Genomic DNA, 9,229 nt, shown 5'->3' on the forward strand with positions numbered 1-9,229 from the left:
ATACAGATTTTGTAATTAAGTAGCTTATTTCATTTTTGAAATATCCAGATTTTCTTTAAGTACTTAAAGATAATATATAACATGTGTCTGAATGAAAACAATTTTTCATCTTTTATATTTACTTTATTTTTAAAATGCCATTACAAACAATATAAATACTGCCTCTGTGCCTTCCAATTCTTGATTACTCCTGAAATAAAGTTAGATAACTTGATACAAAGGTGTATCAAAATTTTTTTTTGTCCCAGCGTTGCTACTCCAAATACCATCAGTACAGAGAAGAAATGTACCCAAGATTCAGGAATCATTGATGTTCAACCTTCAGGTAGAGCATTGCACACACCCTGGGAAATCAGACACCATGGTCACCATGGTATTCAGATTTATGGACTGGAAAGCTCACATTCAAAATACATTTTTTTGAAGAGACATTTAAAAGATGAAGATAGATGTTTAATCTCCTATTAAAAATACCATGCTTGATGGCACTCAATAAAGATTAACTAAAAATAACTATTCAACCCACTGCAGAAGTGATGGCTCAATTGAGTGCCAAGTGGGTAGAAGGGAAAAAGGATTTCTTTCTTTCTTTTCTTTCCTTTTCTTTTCTTTCTTTCTTTCTTTCTTTCTTTCTTTCTTTCTTTTTTTTTTTGGAGTCTTCTTGGCAGCAATTTGGTCACAACATTTACTAAATGGTGGCCACATGCCGTGCTGTCCACAGGTAGGAAGATAGTATAAAAAAACAGTCAAAATCACTGTACAGTGCCTATTAATACGACACCCTTTGTTGATCACTTTGGTCTCCCATCACCTCTTACTGTATTGCCATTCCTATAGACTGCATGTGGTTAGGGGTTTTATGCAGAGACACTGCCATCTTGGTAATTGTGGATGAAGCTTGCGCCCTTCACTTCCCTTAAGAACAAGTAACATTTGATTATTTAACAGGTATCTACCCAAAACACCAGCCAGCACTTCTATTTAATCACACTTGCCATGAAATCAATAAAATGGTCTTCTCCCCACTTTCCATATACACCAAGTCACATGAATTAGCTAAGAGTTAAATGGTAGCCACAGGACCTGCAAGGCAAGTTCCCAGTGTACACTCACCCCTGGGGCCATGGTGACAGTACACTATATATTCTGGATGTCAGTAGAGATGGATACCCTCTCTCAAAGGATGTCCAATTGAGTTGACGAAGGCTGAGTGATTGGCATGGAACACAAGCAGTTTTTCTGTCAAGGCTACAAAGCATGGCTTATAAAGCTGCCTGTCTTGACAGATCCATGCCAGAATCACACTTCAACCCCAGCGCCTCTTTGCTGAAATTGTTATCAGTGGAGAAGTTTCCCATCTCGTCTTACCGGGTGAAGCAGAGAAATCATCTCGTGCTCATATTTGAATTTCCTGCCACCAGTAAGAGCCTCTTCACTTCAGTCACAGAGACAAAACTACCTGTTGTAGGTCACCCATGGTAGTATTTTTCATGTGGTATTCTGAGGCACTGATGTCCACCAAAACTGTGGCAAAGCTTTGAAAACAGAGAGAGAAAGAGAAAGAGAAAGAGGAAGAGGAAGAGGAAGAGGAAGAGGAAGAGGAAGAGAAAGAGAAAGAAAAAAGGAAGGGAAGGAAGGAAGGAGGGAGGGAAGGAGGGAGGGAGGGAGGGAGGAGAAGAAAGAGGAAGAGGAAGAGGAAGAGGAAGAGGAAGAGGAAGAAGAAGAAGAAGAAGAAGAAGAAGAAGAAGAAGAAGAAGAAGAAGAAGAAGAAGAAGAAGAGGTGAGCTTCCTTCCTCACCAAACTGTTCATATGGTAAGAGGAAGACTTTTACTTAATAGACAAAATTTTGGGTACTGTTAAACTAGAAATAACCATGTGTCCAGATTCTATAATCCTACAGTGACCTCACATCTGTTATATTTTCGTGATTGTGTGCTGTAAATGAGTGTAGAAACTATGGTTTTGAGGAGCATGTCTCTTTAAACCTCTGGTTAAATAAGATTAGCATCTTTTTGCCTATGAAACACCTAAAACCAGAGACATGGGTAGGAACGTGCTTTTTACCTCAGAAGCCAGTTCTAGGGTGTGAAGAGAAGTTCTCCTGTACAAAGGCTGTGAAGCATTTTAATGATTTTTTTCAAACAATTTGTCATTTACATCAGTGTGCCACTAATATCCAGTTCCATGCATTTTTAAAAATTGAGGGTGCCAAATACAAACAATGCACCCTTCCTATGAATATATTTTAAATCCTGTTAAATATGTCAATAAAAGATTTTTGCTGCAGCCATCATAGTAGCCGTCATGTGCAAGCATTTGCAGTCAGATGAATAGAAACAACATATGGATTTTTTTTTAAAAAAATGTACTAGTGGTAGTCCAAGCTCTTACAAAACTATACAATGGTTACATTGTACTCAGATGAGTGAGCTTAGCATAGTAGGGAAAATCACAACTAGCAGCTGAAAGTATTTTCTAGTCATTTGATTTGAGTGTCTGTGAGTGGGTGTGTATGAGACTGTGAGTGTGTGTGCATGTGTAAGTGTATATGTGTGTGTAAGTTTGTGCAAGTGTGAGTGTGTGAGAGAGTATTATGAGCATGTATATGTGAGTGTGTGAGAGTGTGTACAAGTGAGTGTGTGAAGGAGTATAGGTGAGTGTACATACATGTATGAGAGTGTGAGTATGTACAGCTGTGAGCCTGTGGAGTATATGAGTATATGTGTGTGTGTGCCAGTGTGAGTATGTGTGTGAAAGTATGTGTGAGTTTGCATATTTGAATATGTGTGTAAGTGTATGTGAGTGTGTACAAGTGAGTGTTATGAGAGAAATATGTGAGTGTGCGTGTGTGTATATATGTGTGAGTGTGTGAGAGTATGTGTGAGTGTGCATGTGTGAGTGTGAGAGAGTGTGTGCATGTGTGACTTGTGTGAATGCATGAGTATGTGTGAGTGTATAAGTGTGTGTGAGTGAGTGTGTGTATGAGGGTATGTGTAGATGTGTAAGAGTGTTTGAGTATATAACTGTGTGTACATGTATAAGTGTGTGTGAGTGTATGAGTGTGTGAGTGTATAAGTGTATGTGAGTGTGTGTGTGTATGAGGGTATGTATAGATGTGTAAGTGTGTTTGAGTATATGACTGTGTGTGCATGTGTAAGTGTGTGTGAGCATATGAGTGAGTGTGTGTGTGTTGCACACATGTAGAGATCAGAGGCTAACTGGATGTCATTCCTCAGGAGCTGCTGTGTACTCTTCTGGCAGTCTCTCATTAGCCTAGAACTTGCCAGGTAGGCTAGGGCTGTGACCAGGAAGCCTGCAGCTGTTTGTGCCTCCCTGGAACTGGGCCTGTAAACACATAGCACCATATCCATTGTTAATGTTGGATCTGAGGACCAAACTCAGGTCCTTGTGCTTCTCAAATAAGCTATCACTCCTACCCAAAATGGCATCATTTTCTAAGCCATATATAATCATGCCTCTGAGCCTATAGCTGTTCATTGTAGCTCTAGTACATTGACAGCTGTTTGTGTGTGGTATATGAATGTAAACATGTAAACATTCATATACTCAGGGCAGGGTTCTGCGAGCTTCAGCTTAAATAAGATAATAGATGGGCTTCTCCCACTACAATCCAGCCACATATCAAATATAAGTCCACCCACTTTGCTTTGAAAGAAAAATGCTAAGCCAGGAAGAGTCATAATCTATTTCAAATAAAGATTTTCCAGGTAAGGAGACTGAAATGCTTACTTATATTGAGACTGAAATCGGAACATTTAGGTGGATTTTTGGGGGGAAGACGTCATTTTGTCAAAATTGCATCCACACACGAGCAATGAGATCAACTAATGAAACTGAAATTGCTTCCTAAGAACCATTGCTAACCTCAAAACCAACCCCCCAACAACTGACTTCACGGGCAGGCACTTAAAAGAATTTGACCATTTCTCCAAGGCTGGTATTTAACAATGCATATTCATATACTTTAAAATTTTATCTTTAACGATGCATATGTATGTGGAGAATATTTGCAAATGACTACAGATGTCCACAAGGCACAAGATTCCTCCTGGAATTGGAGTCACAGGATGGTTGCCGATGAATCACTCAGTATGGTTGCTGGGAACTGAACTGACCTCCTCTGAAAGGATAGTAAATGTGTACCCTTAACTCCTGAGCCATCTCTTCAGACTCCCCCATCAGACATTTCTATTTTTAAGCATAAATCTAGGTGGCTTACTAAATAACATTTGGGGATTTAAGCAGTTTACTCTGAGGGTTCATACAGATATTTTTTCATATTTGTGCATTATCTTGTGCTGATCAGGTTTGTCTTCAGTGTGAAAGATAGATAGATACATTGCCTAATATACACTATGCTATTTAGGGGACGTTAACATACTTTGGGGATCCATCGCATCAAACCTAGGATGTTTTGTACTTTTACCACTATATGAACTGGATGTTTTAGTTCCCTTCAGTTGCTCTGACAAACATCATGACCAAAGCCATTCAGGAGAGGAGAGGGCTTATTTGTCTCACACTTTAGGTCACCATCCATCCTTGAGTGAAGTTAAGGACAGGAACTGTGACCACAGTGTAACTGTAACTATGACTACTGTAAAATCAAAATCAAAGAGGAGACCACATACTTCCAACATACAGTGGCACAGGATACACATCAGCATTACAAACCATAGGGATGGGAGCACAGTGAGGAAGTACTGGGCCAAAGCAAGACTGAAAACCAGCTGGGCAAACTCTAAACTCTGCATCTCCATGGCTCATGTCAAAACACTCTTCAGATCTCCAACTCCTTTCAGCTTTGTTGACTTTAACATACTTCTTTCTCATGGGCTGGCTCTACTCTGTTCACACTTCCTCTTTCTCTGTTAACACTTTTCTTCACAGGTGCCTCTTGACCCTGGCATCTCTAAAATCTTGAGGTCATTAATGCTGCAAGCTTCATCTTCACAGTTTCACACCATGGCCTCCATGCAGGTACACCCCTGACACCCAACCACCTTCGGTGGCTTCCTTGGTCTCAGAGAGAGGCTCCACAACTCCTTTCTTGTGATTCTAAAGCTGGAACCACGTGTCCAAAGCTACCAAGTTCTGCTCTTGATGGGGCTGGAATGTGGCCTCCTCATTCAATTACCTTTTTACATTTGTGTCAGTGATCTGTTTTGATAATTTCCTTCAGTGCTTAAACTTTTCTTTAATTCTTCTTCACAAGTTGGATGCTTATTTGGATGGGATCTTACCCCAAGTTCGGCATTCCCTTTGTTGCATTTAGCATCAAGCTTTTCTTTAAACTTTACGTCTCCTTAAACACTGGACTAGACTTAGCTCCCCTATTCTTCCTGGTTCTCCTTTTCTTCTCAAACTGGGCATTTTGTATTTTGCTTTGTCAATATTTCTCCTTTTCATTATAGATCTGAGTAAGAGTGATCACTAATGACCACATGACACAGTCAATACTAGGCTGTCTTAAACTCTCTTTTATTGCCACTAAACCAAAACTTTTCTACTTAGCCGCAGACAGATTTTTAGGACAAGGACAGAAAACACTTTCTTTTTTTGTCCAAGTATCATGATGGTCTCTAGGCCTTTTACTAATCTTCTGCTCTAAAACTTCTTGAACTGGAGCCCTGACGCCCACATCACTCTCAGCTCTTTCTTCAATGTTCCAACTAAAATGGGCCATGAAGTCCCCTAGCTGATTTTCTAGTCCAAAGTCCCAATGTCTTCCACAGTCCTCCAACAAACAGCATGTTCAGGCCTGTCACAACAGTACCCTAGTCCCAGGTACCAACTTCTGTCTTGGCCAGTGTTCTATTGCTATGGAGATACACCATGACCAAGGCAACTCTTACTTAAAAACAACAACAACAATAAAACAGTTATTATTTTTGAAACAATGGCAACACACAAGAAGCTGGAGTAGTTGTCAAGAGCTTACATCTTGATCTGCAGGCAGTAGTGAGAGAGAGTGGGCTTGGCATGGCCCAGCCCTAGTAACATCGTCTTTTCCATCAGGGCTGCTCCCACTCCAACAAGGGTATACTTCCTATTCTTACCAATCCTTCCAAATAGTGCTGTCCCTGGTATTCATTCAAATATATGAGCCATTTTTATTCAAACCCCCACATTAGCTGACTTTCTATATAGTTCAGGGCCACGTACTCAGGGAATGGTGTAACTCATAAGGGGCTCCTGCACTGATCAAAATACGTGAAAATTTAACCAAACAAGTGCTGTCTATGTGCATATGGATGTGTGCTCCCTTGATCACACACCACACACACACACACACACACACACACACACATACACAAAGACAGAGAGACACAGAGACAGAGTCAGAAAGACTGTGAAGGTCATGAACATGAGGAAGGTGAATAACACATCATTCTCTCCTAGAAGCTTCTTCTGATTGGCAAGGGTAAAACAGAATACAATCCATACAGCTGAGACACCTATGAGGTTAAGGCAATTCTTTCCAAAAGACGCTGAGAAATCCTACATGACGGAAACAATAAGACTAAGCAGGGCTAGTGTACATAGATGTTTCCTTTAATACCATTTCAAACATGCTTCATGGCAACTGGTCCAGAAGAGGAGGAAAGTGCCCCAACATCTCAGCAGTAAGGAGGGCTTTCCATCTCCTTCAGGGTACCATTGGAGGAGGAGGGGAGAGCAAGAGGGAAAGGGGAGGGACACGATGCATAGTCTTTTCTCCAGCCAAGAGACAGGGCTGCGGCTGCCTTGGCATTGACCTTCTGGCCATGATAGAGAACGGTTTAACCACAGAGGCTCCAAACCAAACCTTGTACTATTTAAAAGCAGGTGAGGAGAATCTGTAGGGAGAGAAAGCTAAGCAGAAAACCCTTTCCTTGTTTTTTGCCTGGCAAGCTAGCATCAAACTCTGAGTATCAAGAGGGGGAAGGGAGGTGAGACTTGAGTACTGTGGGTCTTCAGTGAGCTGATGGAGATCAGGTAGCATAAGATTTCTCAGACTATATACATGACGTAAATGTGTGTCCTTGCGGGTGCTTACATTTAAAAATTAGTATTACACAGCAAAGGTAGTTTTATATGATTAGTGTCTTTTAGAATGTAAAGCCCTAACCAGCATCCTTAAGAGAGATCTATGCAGAGGAAAAGTGAAAACCTTTTAAATTGGGGTTGAGCTTGCTTGTAAATGATTGTCCGGAGCCAAGTAACTACTAGGACGGTGGGTATTTCAGCTGGGCTCCATTTCAAAGGTGTGATCCCAGCCAGGCTTGTAGACTATTAAGTCCTTTTAGGGAGGAGTGGGGGGGATTAGGTCACATGACTCTCAGCCAAGCATACAGCCACACCCTGCCTGCTGTGAGCAACTCTGCCTTATTTACTTGTGTTCTAGGGACAAGGCTAGAGTATCCAGGCTGTGAGAAAGTAAGAAAGGGAGACTCCATCTCTGCAGCCTTAGGAAGTCCTTGTTCCTGTTGAGTAAAGGGTTTCCAGGCCCAGCCTGTTGTGGAAGGAACAAATACATCTTAAGTAACCCCTCACCTCTGCTTTGGAAGGAAACCCAATAAATTCCTTGCTCCCTGGAGTGAGTTTTGGCAGAACTATACTTTTGCTTGTTGTTGGGACCTTAGGAAAAGAGTTAGACATTGCTTGGACTTCCCCCTGGGAAGACATTTTTAGCAACAGTGCTTAGATTATAAAATAATGTTTCCATTAAAGAAGAAATGCAAGCTATAAATTTGAGATGTGCCACATGATCATTTTGTTTCTTCTACTCCAGATATCGTCCCCAAATGCTCTAAGTATTAAGGGCTGGATGCTGTCCTATTTTATACTTTCACATGTGTACATGAATGTCTCTTCTATAGACAAAAAGGATCTGAGGACAAACAGCCCATTTTCTTTTTCTTTATGTGTGCGGGCATTTGCTTTGTGTATTGTCTATGGACCTGACATGCATACTGGTGCCCATGGAGACCAGACAGGGTACTGGATCACCAGCAAGCCTGGAACTAGCATTCCAGAGTGATATGAGCTTCCATGTGGGTGCTGGCAATCCAACTCTGGTCCTCTTCTAGAGCAGCAAGTGCTCTTACCTGCTGAGCCATCTCTGCAGCCACAGCAGTCCCATAATTCTCAATACTAAGAATGAAAGTCTCCACATGTTTGTCCCTATAGACCTTCACTTTTCTGCCATTGCATGGGTCACTACCTCAAATTCTTGCATTTCCAAAATTAGTAAGGGCAAGTATTTTATTGTCACTTCTCAATTCTTATTTTATAATCTTAACATTGAATGAGTCTGTTCAAGCTATGTGAGCAACAGAAACACTTTTTTTAAGGATGGATTTATGAACTGAAATTGCATCCATCTGGCCTCAGTTTACCCCTCTGAGCTCTTAAATCCCCCTTTGAGTATATAAAGCAGATTGTTCTTGCAAACTTGGTCTCCAATTACAATATTCCTTACAACTTTCAGATATAAAGCACATATAGAAGTAAGAAGAAATCCACCCTGACTAGCCTTTCTTAGTTTAATAAATTAATAAGTAATTTTTATCACAGTTGCCTTACTGCTATGGGCTCATCTTTACTGAAAGCCTATTCTGTCTCTGACCCCTGGCAATAACCATCTGTTTTTCCCGGCATTTAAATTATGCTATATCTGGAATGTTCTCAAAATGTTTTTAATAAGTATTTTTGTTCTTAAAAAAAAAAAAAGAAACCAGACTATTCATGTTTGGAAGTTCTCCGTGGACTTTGTAAGATGATCCTTTGGTAACATATAGGTCTTAAACAGCCAGGGCTAAATCCTCTCCAATCTTCTTAGAGAGTTCAAACACCTGAGAACTGCTAACCATGAACAAAGGTGGGTGTTTGTGTAATCATTTTCAACAGATTGTCACATAAATGTCTGGAACATTCCAGAATACTAAAACTTTATGTAGATTTCTGTAATGATACTATCTCACCCGTTCTGAACATAATCCTCCCCCAAAATAATACTTTTCCAAGGTTGATTAAATAAGAGGCCAGAAAAGATGGTCATGGAGACTAGCCAGCGGAGGGGTGTCAGGGAAGAAGCCCTGTGAGCAGAGCTGACATTTACACCAATGCTAACCCAGGTGCAGCCGATTCTGCATGTATAGCTACATTTCTGATGGTTAGATATCTGTGCCATGGCTCTTTCTCATTTCAGCACAGCACATTTTC

At 40.7% G+C, this 9,229-nt stretch overlaps 1 protein-coding gene across 2 annotated transcripts in view; it reads left to right on the top strand.

Annotated features, from left to right (window-relative positions):
• Ush2a (usherin) overlaps positions 1 to 9,229 on the top strand; it is a 668,288-nt gene that overhangs the window by 431,230 nt on the left and 227,829 nt on the right. The window lies entirely within an intron of this gene.

Source organism: Grammomys surdaster, unplaced genomic scaffold (genome assembly GCF_004785775.1).
Source record: "Grammomys surdaster isolate TR1022 unplaced genomic scaffold, NIH_TR_1.0 130, whole genome shotgun sequence".
In the NCBI taxonomy this organism is placed as follows: Eukaryota; Metazoa; Chordata; class Mammalia; order Rodentia; family Muridae; genus Grammomys; species Grammomys surdaster.